This window comes from Gracilinanus agilis, chromosome 1, assembly GCF_016433145.1.
Source record: "Gracilinanus agilis isolate LMUSP501 chromosome 1, AgileGrace, whole genome shotgun sequence".
Classification (NCBI taxonomy): domain Eukaryota; kingdom Metazoa; phylum Chordata; class Mammalia; order Didelphimorphia; family Didelphidae; genus Gracilinanus; species Gracilinanus agilis.
Genome location: NC_058130.1, coordinates 121447731 through 121468702, shown reverse-complemented (window position 1 = coordinate 121468702; position 20972 = coordinate 121447731).

Sequence of the window (20972 nt, the reverse complement as noted above, 5' to 3'; positions counted from 1 at the left end):
AGAACTCTTTATATGATGTCACACTATTTACCTCCTATTTTTTTCCTTTACTTGAAATCTCTTAGAAAGGATGGGATGACATTCTGGAATTTCCTACTATAACTGCAATAGCCAAAGCTGTCTCAGGAAGTCTGGATTTCCTTCTCTGACAGTGTTCCTAAAAGACTGGTTGTACATTTTTAGAGTCAGAGTCTTGCAGGCCCTTCTAGGGCTTCTCCCACTCTTCTTGCTGCCTTCAGCAAAAGATAACCAAGTACCGTTTTATTCCTACTACCTTCAGACCCTACCCATGAAGAATCTACACAGTGTGGTATTTGTTTCTGTGGATTCTCATTTTTTGAGGCCTGAGCCACAAGTAACTAGTTGTATAACAGGTAGACCCTGCTTCTTAGAAATGGTACTGGTTACTCCACAGTGGAGAACTCAGGTTAAGTTCTGAGTTCTAACACTTTTTATTCAGTATTCAGTTGTTTCTGACTCTTCGTGACTCATTTGGAGTTTTCTTGGCAAAGATACTGGAGTGGTTTGCCAGTTTATTTTACAGATGAGGAAACTGAGACAAATAGGGTTACACAGCTATTAAGTGTCTAAAGGCTAAATTTGAATTCATCTTCTTGACCCTCTATCCATTCTTTCATTTAGCTGTCCTCCCCCCACAAGCCCCTGTCCTGCCCTAAGGTGTAACATTAGCTATTTAATACTCAATCAGTCACTTTACCTCCCTGAGACTCTATTATCTCATCTATGACTTAAGGGCTTATTGGGTCTCCTATTCCAAAGACAGTCTTAAGGAGTTGCATGGCAGCACTGATAAGCTATGTCATTTGTTCCTCATCACATAGACAGTATGTATTAGAGATGTGATGTGAACCTAAGTCTTCTTGACTCTGAGGCAACTCTTTTTCCAACATTCTGTCTAAGCTCTTTGTAAACATCAATTTATATAAATAGGGGTCCAAATATGTAGAATATTTCATATGATGTAATTTTTGGATGCATTGATTATTTTTCCTGATATTCCCCATTCTTATTAAAATAAATTATTATGAAGCATAATATTTGCAGGGAGAGAGCTATATCAAAATCTAGGTGGTATGAAAATAAATAATAACACTAAAATTATTGAAAAGGAAAGAAGAAAAGACTTTTTGAAGTAAAAATCCTACGCCATGAAGAGTAATGATGTTAACTTTAGTGTTTTTGAGGTCAGTGACAGAGCTCTAATTCTCCTTCATCTAGTCTTATGTTTTTTGCTCTGAGACAGCAAATTCCAAAAGAACAATTTTGGAGCTGTCAGCCACAAACCTCTTTGCATAATTAAAAATTAATTCCTTCTTTAGGTATGTTTTTATTAATGATCCCTCTTTACCAAAGACTATATCCTGCCTATGGGCAGTAGAACCACCAGTCGCATCCTCCCAAGATTCTATAGAAACACTTGACAACTTTTTTCCCTCACTAGAAATACCGAAAAGATAACAATCTGTCACTTTTTTAAAATATGTGATCCAATTGGATTTCTCTTAAGTGGTAATTTTCTAATCAAAGTATGATTCTGGTTCTTATTAAAATTTTATTCCTTAAAAATACTCTGCCAGAAATGCAAATTATTTTTAAAAATCATTAGAGTTGGGAAAAAAATTCTCAGTGGTCTACATGATCTGTGTTTGGCTTATGTGCAATTAAAGTCTCCTCAGCCCTAAGGTAATTCCATCTCCTAGAATTGTCAGTCCCAAGCAAGAAACTAATAAGCATCTCTCCCCCCAAAAAGGAGACCTGTAGCAAAGAGATCCTACAATCATAAGTTCCCATGAAAACCAAGAAGAAAGGGAATAAAATAGATTAGTTTCTTGATCTATTCCCTGATTTCTTTCAGGTTCAGGCCAGTGCTTATTTTCATGGCTGTTCTAAGCATCATTTCTCTGTATGAGTGAACATGTAATTTCATCTTATACGATGTTGGAACATGAAATTCCTGAAAACATTTTTAAAAATTTTCACTCCTTTGTCTCTGCCTCTTTCTTTTTTTCTTTCTTTCTGTTTTCTTCTTATCCTTTTACTTTTATCTTTTTTTCTGCCAAGGCTATACATGTTGGATGAATATCTGTTCAATGGTTCTTTGAGAGTGTTATGAGGAAGAGTATAGATGACAGCTTGAAGAAATCTTGGACTTCATGGACATTCCATAACAGAATGAAGCCAGGGTTTGAAGATAGAGTGTGGTTTGACCAAGCTGAAAGAAGGAGGTTTTGGCTGTGTGGTCCAGCTTTGCCAAATATCCAAGAAGCTGATAGAGGGGGATATCACTAATAACAAGATACTTCAATCAACTATCATGGCCTAGGTAGAGAAAGTCTTGGATATCTGTTGGTGGACTGCAGATTTATCTACCTTACTCCCTATAGCTTTTTGAGGATTAACTGGCTATGGAAAAACTTGATCCTGGTTTCCTGTGACATCTGTGACATCTAGGAGCACCATGGACAAGTGTAGTAAGAATCCAACCTCTCCAGCCTTCTCTTTTTCTAGTTAGAGGTTTAGTTTTGTTTAGACCTTAGTTTAGTTGTCATTTGGGTTAAAATAGTGTAGTTCCTGACCCAACTCCCAGTTCCTGAGTTTGTCCTTAGATAACTAGGTTAGGGTGACCTCTCTCTACTGTCCTTACCCTTTAAAGTCATTATTAGAAAGTGTTTTTTGCTCCTGTTGTGTCTTTCCTCAAAAACTAATCAGGGATATCTTACTGGAGAAGTAAGATATCCCTGATTAGTTTAGTCTAAGTGGCAGTTGGATTTCAACTGCCACTCGCTCACATTGTCACAGTCCCTTTTGTATTTGTTTAAGATACATATTTACCCTTTATTCTTCCTTCATCCCTTTCCCCCCAAAAGAACTCCTGTGTGTGTATTAGTGTTTATTTACCCACTTCAGGAGTCACTAATGGTTGGAAACCAACATCTCCTAAAGGACAGTTCCTCCCAAATGAAAAGTTTATTTGCTAAGGGGAATGTTAATGGCTTTCCATCTGAAAATAAAACTTTAGTCTTATAATTGTTATAAACATGCTAACATCCACCAACTATCATGTCCTTCTACTTCTCAGAGATAATGTTTTTTTTTCAAATGCTAAGAGAATTCTCTATTGAAGGGCAAAGGTTTTCTTCATGGATAATTTTTCTAGGAACTAAAGCAGACACAGATATTAAAATGGTGACACTTTATTCATGACAGTGTTACAGTTGCTTTTTGAATTCTGTAGCTATGAGTTCAGGGAAGTGCTCCTTATTTTGTTACTTTCTCTGTTTTGACTGACAGTATTATTATTATTAATAAAGAATACCACATTATCTCTTCTGCATAATACCCAATGAAATATTCACTGATTACTTTTTTAATTCAACACCCCTACTTTGCTCTTACCCTAAGGGCAAATGAAATTACATTTGTAACATAAGTAAATAAAATTTATTTTAAAAGTTACGTGTAATATCTACTTCATTGATTTGTTTCCTGCTTAAAACATTTAGACAGCATTGAATGAGTTGAAATAATTGGCCACAGCACATTAGAGAATATTGTAAGGCTATATTAAAAAAAAACTGGAAAGAGGCCCAATAATTAAGCTCATTCTTACACTTCAGACAGGACCACTTTCCTAAACTTAGAAATGACTGAAACTACACCTAGAGCAAAGCCAAACCAATGTTTATGGGAAGGGGAATAAGAGAGAGTAGAACTGTTTGGAAGTCAAGGATTCTTAAAGGCAGTTTTGCCTAAAGTGGTGAAGAGTGTAGTGAAGAATGGGAGATGAAATATGGCAAAACATTCTACTGCAGAATAAAGCCATGCCTCTCCACCATATTAGAGTCCAGGGATTAGACATTTTTGCTAGTTGTAGCTTGGTACCTTCCCATTTCTGTCTGTTGCATTAGTCTTCCCAGTACCACATCATTGTATTTCTCCTATTTTGTCTCAGGATCCTACTATTTGCTATGTCCTGGGAATTATTTATTCCAGATATGTCTCATATATGATCCTTTTTTAGAATCTTCACCTTAGCCCAAGCCTTTATTACTTTAAATCTAAATCACTACTATTGCCTCTTAGAAAGCTTCTTTGCTTTTAATTACTCCCCATTCTGCTCTGTCTTGATGTCCCGGATGAAAATATAAGTCAGTAGTTATGGCTTGGGCAAGGAGCCAAGATTGCTATATAGAAAGAGAAGGTTGTGAATGTGTGGTTTTTCAGAGAATGGATTACCTTTGAATGAATACTCAGAAACTCTTGGCCAAACTGTAACAGGACTTCAGAAATTAGGAGAGCAATTCAAAACAAATGCACACATAGGTCAAGGCAAGGCTGTGGGTCACATTGTAAAGACAAAGGGGAAATAAAAATCTCTAACAATCTTTGACCACATGTACATTCTACCACAGGGAAACTACATCAGTGCATATGAACAAAAATATTAAAAATATATACAAAGTAAATACAAAGCAATTTCCTTGGTTTTTTAAATTACAGCTGACAATTTAGTAAGTGAAGACTCAGTGAAGATATCACTTAGAAAGTGATGTTTCAATTAAGCCAATAATAACCATAAGTTTTTATACAGCACTTTAAGGTTCCCTAAATACTTTATATACATTAATATCATTTACTTCTCACAGCAATTCTATGAGGCAGGTATTATTATTTGTCTTCCATTTATATTTGGGGAAAGGGAGAATGGAAGTTAAATGACTTGCCCAAAATCATGCACTTAGAAAGTGTTTGAGGTGGGTTTTGAATCCCACATTTTTGTGACTCCTGTAGAAGAATTCTAGGGGAGGGGAGGAAAAAAGGGCAGGGAGGCAAGGAGGAAGAGCATTCCAAATATGTGGAATACCATTTTCAAGTTATTGAGGTGGGAAATGGAATGCTATATTCAGCAAGATGATCAGTTGGTTGGACTATGAGACTGCATAAATAGTATTATGAAATTAGCTTGAAAAGGTATATGGGAAACAGATTGTGGAAAAGTTTAAATACCAAAATGAAAACAGTTTTATATATTTTTTTTTCTTTCCATAGGGGCTTTAAGGAACCACTTAATCTTCTTGTGCAGGGGATTGGGCTCTTGCATTTCTATCTCTGACTACCTCTGTAATTTTGTCTGATAAGGCCAGTAAATCCAAATAGTCAAACCAATCCACATCTAGCCTCTGAAAGTCTCTTTTCCGCAGCTAATTCAGGCCATTTTGATCTGTAGCAGAAAGTAACATTTCTAAAACTAACGGGTCCAGCCAATATGTGGGACAGCTTCTCTACCACTCAGGCAGATCTTGAAATTCACTTTCTCACAGCCCACTTCATGGTATGTGAAGATTTTAATGCCAGAATTGGAATTGGCTCATTAGGACCTGAGAAAAACCTAAAAAGTTGAGTTGTACAGCAGGTCCTTCCTCTGGTGGGCTATCTTGGGACAAACACATAAATCAGCCTGAATACTAAATCTTTTCTTATGACTTGAATAAAATTAAGAAATTTCAGAAATCTTTGGACCTAATTTTCTCATCTTAATTTTCTTCTTAAAAGAGTACATACTTCTCCATTATCTTGTCATTACTTATAAAAAAAGAAAACAAAATGAAAAGAAAAAACCCTATTACAATGTTCCTTTCTGTATTTTGGTGGAATATTATGAAACATTAACGTACATCATTTTTTAAATTTGCATTTTAAAATTTAGAGAATTGCCTCTTTATAATGGGAGATGTCTGAGAAATAGTGATTAGTAAAGTGAGTGAGAACAATGCTACCTTAGTTCAATTCCCATGAAAAATCATTGGGCTTTATGTTTCTCATAAAATGCTCAGTTTCCAAGAAAAGATGATCTTATTATGGAAGCAAAATTGACCTGAATTTATCCTTCTCCAAAAGCAGCATTGTCTTTATTTTAAGGATTAAGGTATTTCTTTAAAAGAGAACTATTTTTTGTTGTTGTTCGTATATACTATTGGAAGTATAAACCTTAAATTTTGATATGTTTAAATAAATATGTTAGTTGTTATTAAAAGTTAATTCTTTCCTCTTTCCTTATTCCAAGTTTACTAGGACACTGTGCTTAGACCTTTCTTTTATCCATCAGGCTTATGTGTGTTCATACTGTATTACCTTTCTACACTGTAAGCTCATTCAAATCAAGAATTATGGCATTATTTTTCATAGTAGCATTCTCAGCATTTATCACAAGGCTTTTATTTAACAAATATTGTTGAATATGCTATTGCTGAATAAAAGCATGGATACAATTCTAAAAGAGTAATCTATTGAGTTGTTATCTTACAGGTTGATATTTACTCTGAGATTCATTTCTACAATTGTGAATTATGTCTTTAAGGATAAAAATATTCAATCCCAGTGAAAAGCAGCGGGTGCCACTGGAAGCTTCATGCTGTGTAATAGAAGTGGGGATTACTTTTTTTAATGGCCCATGGTTTCTATGAATAGAATTAACCAGACACCAATTATCACCTCATTGAAAGGATAAGTCACTGTGACATCTACAGCTGAGATCAAACTCATTGCTTTTGCAATCTGAATTAATTAGAGTTGGAGACAGCAACATTGAGGGGAAGAAAGCATTGAAGATTTGAAGAACACTCCAATTTAAGTAACTTCAAGGTAAAATACATTAAAGTTAATGTATAACATTAATATGAAATTAACTTATTTACACTAACATGCCTATTATAGTAATGATTAATGTGTGAATAATCCTTTAAGATATGTGAAGCACTTTATAAATATTACCTCATTTTATTCTTTCAAGAACACTGGGGTTTAAGTACTATTATTCCCATTTTATAGGTTAAGAAGCTGAGGCAGACAGAGGCTGAGTGATTTGTCCAGAGTCACATAGTTAGCAAATATCTAAATTCACATTTGACATAAGGTCATCTTGAGTAGAACACCATTGTACCATCTAGATACTTTAAGGAAGGAAATTCATTTAAAATGGACTAGAAAATGGACTAGAAAAGAATACCATCTTCTGTTATGAATATAGTGCAACTGATGGTTGAATTTTTATTTTATTTATTTATTTTCACTGGCAAGCAATCCATAAAGAAAGGAATGTCTTTGCTTGAAAGTGTATCCCTGGGTGGTGAATAAAGAGAGATAGCTGGCTTTTTACCATATCTCAGAAAATATCAAATAAATATGCCCACAAGCCGATTTGGACACAGCAGTAGGTGCTGCCATCTGCTCCCAAATATGACTGCAACCCAGTAGCTCTTCCATATTGGCATTAGAACTCATGAGGAAGACCGTGAGGTCCTAAGAAACACAGATTTCTGACAAGTGTTTTCCAAACGTTTCACTGGTAGCAATGAACACCGAAAGAACTTGGCTATGCTTCAGGTAACATGGTTTCTTTTTGGACTCACCACCCCCTCAAATTTTCCTCTGTCCTAGAGCAAGATGACATGACCTAGAAAATGTAATGATACCTTGAAGTGAACAGGTAGACATTAACATTATTCAGTGAGTAGACTGATTATGGATAAGAAAAAAAAAATAACAATGACAAGATGCCACCAGCATCTTTTCAGTTAAAATGTAAAAAAAAAATAATGTTATATTGAACACCATCGTTTCTTTTAAGGGAATGTGGAGGGCACTTTTTGTTCATTCATAAGCATCTACTCAAGATCCGCAAGGCCAGGAATTTTCTTTTGCCTCTTTTTTTCTATACCCAGATACAGTCTGGCACTTAGTAGACAATAAATGTATTTTGATTAATTGATGTTAACATTGGTTCTCACTCTGGATTGTAAACCCCTTGAGGACAAGAACTATTTTGTTTTAATATTTCTAACTCTAACACCTAGCAAAGCACTTGGCACTCATTAGGCACCTAATAAATGTTTGGTTACTTAAGGATAAAAGCAGGCAAAATATTTACATCAGCTCTTTTTTTTTGTAATGGCAAGGAATTGGAAAGTGAAGGGACATTCCTCATTTAATAAATGACTGAACAAGTTGTCGCAAATGATTGAAATTGAATACTATTGTGCATAAGAAGTAATGAACAGCATAATCATAAAAAAACAACCCCAAAAACTGGGAAGACATGAAGGGATACAAAGTGAAAAGAACAGAACCAGGAGAACATTGTACATAGTCACAGCAATAATGTACCATGATCAATTATGAATAACAACTATTATCAGCAATGTGAGAATCCAAGGCAACACAAAGAGACTCGTGATGAAAAAGGCTATCCCCTGCCATAGAAGGAACTGATGGAGTCTGAATGCAGTTTGAAGGGTACCATTTTTCATTTTATTTCCTTCATGAATTTTTTCTTATATTGTCACATCTTCTTTCACAACATCATGAACATGGAAATATATTTTGCTTGATATCATGTTATCTGTTATCTCAAGGAGTGGGAAAAGATAGAGGGAGAGGGAGAATATGGATTGCAAAATGTTAGAAAACAATTATTTAAAATGCATAAAAAGCATAAAAGTAGCTATTTATTGAACTTGACATAAGAAGATGTAGAGTTGAAAGACAGGTTTAAACACCAGTTTCAACAGTTTTTTTACTTTTGTTGTAGATGAACAATAGTTGATTTATAGTAGAAAAGAACTATTTTAATCCAAGTTACTGAAGTCATTTAACCTCTTGGGCCCTCAGAACCCTCATATATGAAGTAAAGGAGTTATATTTGATGTTCTCTACCTTCTTACTATTTATAATCTTGTTAGGCTTTCTAACTATTTATATCCTCATTTTCATCATGTGCAAGAAAGAGAAAAATCATACTTATATGGTGAGAAACTGTGTTAAATGGTTAGAGCACTAGCCTCAGAGTAATGAGAGTCCAAATATTGCCTCTGACTGCATGATCATAGGCAAGTTATTAAAGTTTTCAGTAATCCTAGGTAGGTAACTAGAAAGTATAGTGGATAGAATGCCAGACCTGGAGTCAGGAAGATAGGAGTTTGAATCTTAGACACTAGCTGTACAACATTAGGCAAGTCATTTCACCCTATTTGTTTAAGTTTCCTCCTCTATAAAATGAGCTGGAGAAGGAAATGGCAAACCATTCTATACCTTTGCTTAAGAAATCCAAAATGGAGGAATGAAGAGTCAGACAGAACTGAAAATACTGAACAATTACTCCTCCCAAATTATCTAAGCATCATAGACCACTTTCAATCATAGAAGGATTTTCCTCATGGAAGACTTTCCTATGTTGACAACATCACAGGCATGAAACCAAAACAAAACTCGCATGTATAACATGCTCCTCCAACCCAAACATTTATCCTATCTGCTTCACGGAGATTTTATGAAGAATGTGCTCTGTAAATTATAAGGTTCCATATAAAGATATATGAGCTATTATTCTTATTCACATATGGCTGTCTTCAGAATTCAGGGTATCATACAAAGGCCATCAAAACCTTGGCCTCGGGAAGCTTACATTCTTATATGTAACAACACACTCTAATATGATTTTCAAATTCTCATTTGAAAAGTGAAAAGAACTCCATAAAATGATTTATGGCTATTTCTTTTCACTTGGGAACTCTCTTTCCTCCTCTGGAAAATAAAGGAAAGAAAAGCATTATGGAAAAATTGATAAAGGGACAGCCTGGCAGTCAAGACATTGGGTTCAAGTCCCCTTCTTACATTTTCTTCCATGTGGCTAAGTTACAACTCCTCAATTCCTCTCCCGCTTCTCTGATTGTAAAGGACAATTCTGACCTAATGATCTGCATTCATAGCATGTACTTCCATACTACATATTTTCCATTTACATAACATTTCAGGTCCAATCACGAAAAGGGAGGGAGATTGAACTGTATGACCTTTAAGGTTGTTCCAGTTCTAAATATGCTATGATTTTGAGTTTTCATGTAAGATTTCATATATTTCTCATTGCATGTAAGTTTGGTAGTTATATAAATTACCTGAAGAGGTATTTTAAAATAATAATTGGGCTTCCAGATACACATAAACTCTGAAAATAATGTATGATCTACTTTTTATCATCTTAAGATGAGAAGTCCTCGTGTTGCTATGGGAGAAAAATGTAGGATAAGAATAATCAAATATTATTCAGAAAGATAAGTTTAAAAATGCACTTAAATAATTAACTTGGACAAAATTTGTGGTAAGGAGATACCAGGTTCTCACTTTCACAAGTGACTGAAAGAACAATAATTATAAACAGAAGATTTTCTTGAAGGAGCAAAAGGATTTTGCTGGCAACTCTGCAAGAGTACACCTGTATGGACAGGATTAGCATCACTACTTTACATGAAATCAAGAATGGGGATTATAGATGATGCTGAAGAAATCCTTGTTGCACTGATGAGGTGGCAGTAGAGCAAGGTATAAGGACAAAATTTAAAGTATGTTACAGGTGGGTTAGGATGGGGAGGGTCTTGTGACTTGCATTTGTAAAATAATAAGGCTAAGAAAAAATGTTTTTCTTGATAGCATCTGCTAGATGAATTTGTTGAAATATTAAAACTACATTGCCATCCACAAATACAAATGGCTAGATATATTCAAGCTTTTGTGATATGCAGTATTTTTATCTTCTCTACCAGGTTTTACAGCCATGCCACTCCAAGTAGCAAATGGGAATAGACTTTAAAATTAGTCCAGAAAGAAAAAGGAATCTTTTGATTTTAGTATGGAATGTTGGGAGCAAATGATTTTCTGGTTATTTTAGTGAAATTATATTACCAATTTTAGAGTTTTGACCCACATTGTGCTTTCAATATATTAACTGTCCTGCCACTCTGCCACACTAATTTTATTTTTTCAAGCACATTGTTGTCTAACCATAGCTTCCCTAATACTTATTTGGGAAGTTAATTTTTTGATCACCCAGGTATCAGCATAAAGTTTAAATAAATAATTTTAAAACTCACTAAACTGTGATCTTTCAGGGATCTGGGAATTATTCTGTTTTAGAGCAGTTATTTTTATATTATCTATTTCCTTTCCATTATGGTCTTACATGTTCACAAAAGAATGGGGCCTATGTTACAGGGTATAAGAAAGTTGACTATTTAAGAGCTGATTAATTTTTGAAAATCTATCATCCACCCACTACAGTTTCAATATTCCTCAGAGACCAAATAATCTCTTACCTGAATCATAAGTATATTTCTGAGGAACATATTGTTTCCTCAGAACAGATTGGAGGACCTGAAACTATTTTATCTAGAAAAGAGAAAACTTGGTGACGTGATGTGATAGAATGAGGGATCAGGTGCAAGAAGACCCAAGTTCAAACGTGGTAGCTAGGTTAGTCAGTAGAAAGAGCAATGGGCCTGGAATCTGTAAGACCTGAGTTCAAAACCAGTCTCAGACACTTACAACCTGTGTGACTCTGGGCAGGTATTTAACTTCTTAATCTACTAGAGAAGGAAATGGCATATCACGACATATGTATCTTTGCCAAGAAAACTGCATGGACATTATGTTCCATGGGGTCATGGAGAGTTGGACACAGTTAATAATTGCTTGAATAACAACGTATAATTTCACAAGTAAGGCACTACCTTTTGTAAATCCAATTTCATTTCCATATACACATTAAAGGAGAATTTAATGGATACCTAAGGAAATTAATTTTCTTTTTGTTCTTTTTAACATACTCATCCATTTTATTTTTAATTTGTCAAATCAAAACCCCCCTACAGGAAGCACCAGTTTGGGGCAGGATTTGAGTAAGAAGAAATAGCAGGGATGAACTACAGATATAATACAATTTTAGGAGATACAACTTATTCCAAGAGACTGGAAAAATGAGTATTGGAGACAGAAGTGCATGAGGAGGTCGTCCACTGTCAATTGACATATGATAGTGTGGGTCAGATATAGTAAAAGAGCTGAGGAGCCATTATTCAGGAAACTACTTGCTTTCTCAATGAATCTATACAGAATGACTTTATTTTTCTCCTCTTCTTGCCTATCTTCTTCCCTTTTCTTCACCCATGCTGCAAAGGCTGCTTATTACATAGGTGATTGAGTCTAAATAAGGAAAAAATATTTAACAAAGACACAGTTGTACTGAACACACATACCATAAAAGTTTTATGATGTGATCTATTCTGAAAGACATTCATTAGAACATCAGAATCTGGTCTCTACAGACAAATTAACATCCTGGGAAAATTACCCCAGGAAGATTTCATCTCTTACCTAGTACACAACTTCTTGAGTAAAACATGGAATAATGCCAGTTTGAATTTCATGGGATTAATATGGTGCTTTTGATTAACATGGATTTCTTACCTAATAAAACAGAGAAGTATGACAGGCAATAATCTACTGCTACCAACAGACACTCAGTTCCTGCTTTCCTATCTTTGCAATTTTCTGTCATGAATGTGCTTTAGTAATGGGAACTTCATACTCATAAAAATAGGCAATATTGTAGGAGAAATAATGGAAACAGAAGATTTGGGCTGGAGTCATGGCTCTGACACATATCTATTCTGGGACCTGGAGTAAATTACTCAATTTATCTGATTGAATGAACCTCAGCTTTCTTATATTTAAGTGAGAATAATAATCCTGTCTCAGTATTCTCAATGATTCAAAGGTACTTCTAACAAAAAACCCTTCATTTTTTTATTTTAAAAATGTTATTTATTTTTTACATTCTTTAATTTTTTTTGATTTCCAAATTCTCTTCTTCCATTTACTGAGAAGGAAAGTGATATGATATCAATTTTACATGCGAAATAATGCATAACATAATTCCATATTAGCCATTTGCAAAGCAAGGAAAAGCAAGAAAAATAAAGCAAAATAAGTTATACTTCATTTAGTACTGAGAATACACCAGTTCTCTCTCTGCAGATGGGATAGAATTTTTAATCATGAATCTTTTTTCATCTTAAATCAATGGATCACTGCAATGATTAGAGTAGCAAGGTCTTTCACAGTTGATCATTGTTACAATATTGCTTTTGTACAATGTTTTCCTGGTTCTACTTACTTCACTTTACACTAAGTTATATAAGTTTTCCCAGGATTTTCTAATACCTCCACCATTATTTCTTATAGCACAATAGCATTCCATTACAATCATATTCTACAATTTTTTCATCCATTTCTCAATTGGTGTGAATCCTTTCAGTTTGTAATTCTTTGCCACCAAAATAAAGGCTGTTATAAATATTTCTCTACATAGAGGTGCTTTTCCCTTTATTTCTTTGGGGTGAAAAACTAGTAGTAGTATCGTAGAGTCAAAGGATATGCAGTTTTGTAACCCTTTGGTCAATGTTGTGAATCATTTTCTAGAATGCTTAGACCAATTCACAGTTGCACCAACTGTACATCAAAGTCCCTACTTTTCCATGTCCCCTGCCGAATTTATCATTTCCCTTTTCTTTCACATTACTCAATCTGATAGATGTGAGATAGTACCACAGAGTTTTTTGATTTGTATTTTCTTCATCAATAATGATTTAGAGCATTTTATATGAGTAAAGATAGGTTTGATTTCTTCTTCAGAAAACTACTTGTTCATATATTTGACCATTTATCATTTGCAAATAGCTCTTAAAAATTAGATCAGTTTCCTATAAATCAGTGTTTTATCAGAGAAATTTGCCATGAAAATTGTTCCATAGTTTCCTGCTTTCATTAAAATTTTTGTTGTATTAATTTTGTTTGTGCAAAAACTAAAAACTAACCTTTATATTGATAACATTTTTCTATCCTAGCATTCCATAAATCAATCAATTCTTCAGACTTTGAAGAGTCAGAAATGTTGGTGACCCAAGGACTTGAAGAGATTCAGTGTTTGTATCAGAGGAAGGATATTAGCAGTGGTGACATAGATGCCAAGAAAAGCATCAGATAACATATAAAGTAAATGTCAGATCAGTATTGGAGGTGACCTGGTTATATAGCAAAAGTAAGGACAAAAACTAAGAATCCCTGATGCACTGGGCACACAAAATTTCATCAGAAGTGATGGAAGGACTGTAATTGGACAGAAATCAGTGGTGTTAAACTCAGGCTAAAATGGGTCTCTGCCAAAAGGACATTGATCTAAAAGACTACAAATTAACATTTTCTATGTTGTGTTGTATTTTTATTTGTTTTTTTTTAAACTTTTCCCAATTATATTTTAATTTATTTCTGGTCACACTTGGGGCTCTTTTCCCTGGCTAATAGGCATGTTTTATTCCTCTAGGGTAGGTCATCTATGGGGTGGTTAGATAAGACTCATATAGGATGAGAATGGTTGGTTTGTTATGATATTCACTAGGGGTCTGAAATTATTGGGCTCATGGATTCATTGTTTAATTCAGAAATTACCTACTTTATTTTTCCACATTTTTGCCTTTTGGTGGGGGTGACATGGGGTGGAGGCATAACTAATGTGGAAATTTGTTTTGCATAACTTCCTATTTATAATGGGTTATATATTTTTTATATTCTCAGTGTTTGGGGGACGGATGGGAGAAAGAGTTTGGAACTAATAACAAAAATGAATTTTTAAATGTTTTAAATGGAATGAAACCAGGGGAGAGATAATAAGAGGAAGAGACAGAGACAAAATCAGTCAGAGAATGTATAAGAGTGGAAATAGTTGCAGCCTAGAGGTCAAAGAACTGATTCACATCTCAATTTGGGGAAAACCATGTCTATGAGATTCAGATATGTCACCCATTAAATTGAGATAATAGTATTTGCATAATATCTCATGGATATATAAGATAATTAATTTGTAAACTTTCAAGGAATATAGAAAATGAGCCTTTATGATGTCCACCATACCACACAACAGTCCTCTAGAATCAAGACTCTTGCTTTCCTGTACCTTGAACACGATGCTCATGTGGATTCTTTCCAATTTCTTTTTGGTGACAGAGGTGAAAGGAAGCATGGAACTCTTTCCTTTTGGCCACTATAGCCACCAGATATGACAGTGACAAAATAACTTCAGCAAAAAACATGCTGGACTTGAAACTACACAAAAAAGTATCCTAAAGTACACTTGGGATAGTAAATTTGTTGTCAGTTTAGCTTAGCTCATAATTACTGAGCATATATCTCTATAGAGTACCACATATTAACTAAGTAGGATATGAGAATTAATAAAAATGCATTTTCTGTCATTCAAGAATTCATACTATAGTCCAGATTGAGGTGGGGATAAGTCAAGTCTTTTTCATTCTTTCAATAGGCATTTATTAAGCACCACTATGAACAAACTACTTTGCTAAACCTAGAGGACAAAAAGGAAAAGTGAAATGTAAGCCATTATACCAATCCTTCCAGAAGTTTACATTCTACTGAGTGTAAAGCACAGGTTTATAATTTGCAGTTATATGATTTTAGAGGTGGATAGGATTTGAGTGGCCATATAGAAAATTAATCTCTATAATAACCTAATGACAAGTGGTCAGTTATTTTGTCTCTATTTGACAATCTCAAATAATGGAGAATCTACTCCTTCTTAAGGCAGGCCACTTCATTTTGGGGATCCCTAATTATAAAGAAGTTTCTTTTATATATCAGCTTATAGATTTACTGCTTTACAGTTTCTACTTATCACCCCTAATTCTGCTGTATGTGGTTTGAACAAAGAATGTTTTTTTATATAGAGTAACAAGGGAAAATATGAGGTCTGGTATACTACAATATTGATTTTTCTGCCTTTTGCTATATTAGAATAGTATTGTGAGAAAAGCAGTGAGGTATACTGGGGAGAAAATTATTGGATTTGGAATCAGAGCACATGGGTTTGATTGAATTCCATGTCTTCTACTTCTTGCCTCTTTGAGCAAGTCACCTGACCTCTCTTGTCCTTAGTTTCCTCATTTAAAAAAACGAAAATGACAAAATTAGTTAAGATCATCTTAAAAGTACCTTCTCTAGTTCCTCTGAACTCAGGGGGACAGAAAGGACAATGTATGGAAGGTAAGAGTTGGGACAGAAATTCTTCCACTTCTGATTCTAAAGAAGACTAAAGTAGTAGAACTTCTATCTGCCTATTTTCAGAATTAGAGTTACCCATAGATCTGTGAAAATCAGTGTAGTTTTCTGATATCTATTACAATGTAATTGGACTGTTTCTAAATACCAGCCTTATGAAGTAAATTTACATAGGTATTCATCAGCAAAGCTTTACAATTATAGTCTATAGAGTTAAAGACTATTTAGTTAATCTCTTCCATTTCTACAATTGAGAAAACTGATGCCCATAGAAATGGAATGATGTAGTTCCAGTAACCAGAGGCATAGAGGAGGGAACCAGTTCTCAGCTCTGGTCTCTTTCACTCCCTCATTTGACTTCCTTTTAACAGTTTCTTCTGGCTGAACATTGCTTATCTTCTCTTTTTCCTATGCAGATTCTGAAAGCCAGCTTCCAGCACCCTTATCTTCTCTTCACTGATTTTTAATGACTGGAGTAGATAAAAATGGAGAATCTGCTATTGGAAATAATGGTCAAATGACATGCCTTTTTTTGAATTTTCTGCTGAACAGAAGTAAAAATTCAATTACCTCAGGCCTCAGACTCAGCATATTGAACTCCTTTTTTCTCCAGGTTACTCTATAAATTGCAATTATAGTCATTTGTGGCTCTGACAAGATTATATGTGACTGAGCACATCATCAACCAAAATCAGAACTTACCAGGACACAAAACAAAACAATTGCCCAATGATTTGGTGGAGTGGATTAAATATACTGATGGAAGAAGGGAGAGAAATGAATATATGAGAAAGACAGGAAAATGTTCAGGGGATTATCAGTTTAGCTTTTTAAATCTATTCAATAGAAGTGAAATTGATGTGACTCAGTTGAAGCACTGGATCCATTTTCAGGTTTAAAGGTTTTAATTCCTGATTTCCTACTATTTATTCCTCCTCCTACTATTAATTCTCAGCATAAGAAACCAAGCTTATTCTTCCCTAATCAGTACAGTTATGGGGACAGCTAGGATTCTACAGTGTCTATGCATAAATGAGTATGTTCAGTATATTGCTTGGGTAAAGGGAGTAGAAGTGCTACCAGCCATTTATAGATAGCTTTCCTTGTCCTCTCTCCTTAGGTTGGAGAGCTTTGTTGGCCACAAATTTCCTTGCATTTGTTACTGCTGCACGGGGGATTTTTCTTTAGCTACTACATCCAACACACCCTTTATGGCATTCCCCTAACTATGGTTGTCTGTATCTTTGTCACCTTCAGGATGGATGGCTAAACTATGCTCTACTTGAGGCTGCCGACTTCAGCTTGTCTAGCTTGATTTGTTCTTTGAAAGCATGTGTTACTTATGTCATTCTCATTTCTTTGACAATTGGTGAAAAAATTGGACTAAATGCGCTTTCCTTCTCTTTGCTTTTATATATAACATTTCCAATCCAACTTGTTTTTCCCTCCCTTTACTCCCAACTTACTGACCTGATTGCTTTGTCCTGCCATTTTATATTACCACACTTTCCTATACCTTCTTTAAATCAAGAAAGTCTTGCTAATACAGATACCAATAATTTCTCTTCTGGGCATCTATAGTATCTATATTACAGAGTAATAGGGAATGCCAAATTCAATTCAATTTTTTTTTGTTTCTCCTACTCCATTTTTATGGAATTATTAACTGTTCTCCATTGATTACATTCTATTTTCTGTCAGTCTCACTTTACATAGGTGCTTATCCACGTCACTTCCTCATCGTTATCCCTATGGGAAAATTAAAATAGCAAACTATCACACACTTTGTGCATAGGGGGAAAAAGAAAGACACTCAAGGTCATCATTGTCTTCTCTGTCTTACTCTAGCTAGGTGTACCTTTCACCCATTTCTAAATGAGTTCTTTTATACTGTTAAAAAGTACATTGAAAAGATCAAGAATATCAAGGGAAATAATGAAAAAAAATGTGAAGGAAGGGGGCCTAGCAGTACCAGATATTAAACTATACTATAAAGCAGCAGTCATCAAAACAATATGGTACTAGCTAAGAGATAGAGAGGAGGATCAATGGAATAGACTTGGGGTTAATGACATCAGCAAGACAGTGTATGATAAACCCAAAGAGCCCAACTTTTGGGACATGAATCCACTATTTGACAAAAACTGCTGGGAAATTTGGAAAACAATATGGGAGAGATTAGGTCTAGATCAACATCTCACACCCTACACCAAGATAAATTCAGAATGGGTGAATGACTTGAATATAAAGAGGGAAACTATAAACAAGTTAAGTGAACACAGAATAGTTTACTTGTCAGATCTCTGGGAAAGGAAAGACTTTAAAACCAAGCAAGAGTTAGAGAAAATTACAAAATGTAAATTAAATGGTTTTGATTATATTAAACTAAAAAGTTTTTGTACAAATAAAAACAATGTAGTCAAAATCAGAAGGGAAACAACAAATTGGGAAAAAATCTTTATAACGAAAAACTCTGACAGGGGTCTAATTACTCAAATATACAAGGAGTTAAAGCAATTGTATAAAAAATCAAGCCATTCCCCAATTGATAAATGGGCAAGAGACATGAATAGGCAATTTTCAGGTAAAGAAATCAAAAGTATCAATAAGCACATGAGAAAGTGCTCCAAATCTCTAATAATTAGAGAAATGCAAATCAAAACAACTTAGGTATCACCTCATACCTAGCAGATTGGCTAAAATGAAAGAAGGGGAGAGTAATGAATGTTGAGAGGAGATGTGGCAAAATTGGGGTATTAATGCATTGCTGGTGGAGCTGTGAACTGATCCAGCCATTCTGGCTGGCAATTTGGAATCATGCTCAAAGGGCTATAAAAGAATGCCTGCCCTTTGATCCAGCCATACCATTGTTGGGTTTGCACCCCAAAGAGATCATAAATAAACAGACTTGTACGAAAATGTTTATAGCTGCGCTTTTTGTGGTGGCAACAAATTGGAAAAGGAGGATATGTCCTGCAATTGGGGAATGGCTGAACAAACTGTGGTATATGCGGGTGATGGAATACTATTGTGCTAAAAGGAATAATAAACTGGAGGAGTTCCAGGCGAACTGGAGAGACCTCCAGGAACTGATGCAGAGCGAAAGGAGCAGAGCCAGAAGAACATTGTACACAGAGACTGATATACTGTGGTAAAATTGAATGTAATGGACCTCTGTACCAGCAGCAATACAATGACCCAGAACAATTCTAAGGGATTTATGGTAAAGATGCTACCCACATTCAAAGGAAGGACTGCAGGAGAGGAAACATATAAGAAAAACAACTGCTTGAAGGCATGGGTCGGGGTGGACATGATTGAGGGTGTGGACTCGAAACTACCACACCAATGCAACTACCAACAATTTGGAAATTGGTCGTGATCAAGGACACATGAGAAAACTAGTGGAAATGTGCATCAGCCATGGGTGGGCGGAGTGCGGGGGGTGAAGGGGAAAGGAGGAGCATGAATCATGTAACCATGTTAAAAATGAACATTAATAAATGTTTGAAAAAAAAATCAAACAGAAAGGGTGGGGAACACTAAATGGCCAATAATAAAGACCTAACTGGGTCATGTATTGACTTAGAGAACTACAACTTAAAAAAAAAAGTACATTGAAATAACTTATTTCTTCTTGAAGACTTTGGTTGACCTTGTCTTTGTATTTTTAAAGTCCCTTTCTTTGGGGCATAATAGCTCAGGGAGTTCTGGAAGGCATAAAGGAAAGAGTGGCTTTCCTTATGTCAGGACTGCATTTCTAAACTACTCCTGTTTTCCCTCTCCCCAAATTATCAATTTTTAAATGGGGGTATAATTACAATCTTAAACTTATTATAATCATCTAACGAGTTCACCACTTATAAATTAATTTCCATTATGTTGTATATACTTTTGTTTACTAACTTGTGTATATGTGGTTTTCCCTTAGTAGGATGAAAGCTCCCTGAGAGCAGACTGTTTGTTTTTGTCTTTGTATTCCCAGCATTTGGCACAAAACCTAGCACATATAAGGCAGTTTTAATATATGTTTGTTGAATTGAACAGAGGCAGAGATGGACATGATAAATGCAATGATGTAAATGTTAAAGAACTATATATATATGTGTGTGTGTGTGTGTGTGTGTGTGTGTGTGTGTGTGTGTGTATAAATCTGTATGTGGCTACAAACAGGCAGTACCATATTGTCAGTTATGGCTTGAGTATAAAGGAAGGTGAAAAACAAAATCAAGGAAAACTATGATTGGAAAAGAAGGAAAATTGTCCATGAATTTCAAGTGAGGGATGAAAATGGTCAGCTCCAAACTCGTGCAGTTACTTATAAATACAGAAAGATGGCCTAGTAGAAAGACTGCTAGATCAGAGTCATGAAAATTTGAGGATAAATAGCCTAGGACATCTACCAGCTGTCTGATCCCGAGCAAGTCACTTAATTGCCATCTTCCACAGTTTCTTCAGTTGTAAAATAAAGATGAAATAGCCTTTTCCTTCTAGGATTAATATGAGAATAAATTGAGATAATATTTGTAAAATGCTTCATGTCTTAATGCTATGTAAATATGACATATAATTATTAATAGAGGGAAGATGTCAATGTTTTGTCAGAATAATCAATCAATACCAATGATAGTGTTAAATTCAACAAAGTATAGAAATATTATATTACTTAGCCTTAGTAATTTTGTCTTCAAAATAGTCAGATTAAACTATGTGGTTCCTAAGGTTTCTTCCACTCCCAAACTTATGATTCTAAAATCTAAACCTAATTTAGAAGGCTTAATTGTTGGGTTTCTATTAAAATTATTTTTTTGGCTATTTACAGAAGAAGCTATATATTATTTCACATCTGCATTCTTTGATTTGCGCTTTCTATTCTTGGGAATTTACTTAATTTTCATGCCCTTTTGCTATGCATTTTTTTCTAATCTATTATTGGCCGAGATTTAAGGGTGAGGCTCTTGATTATGCCACCCAATTAAAATTAATTATATCTG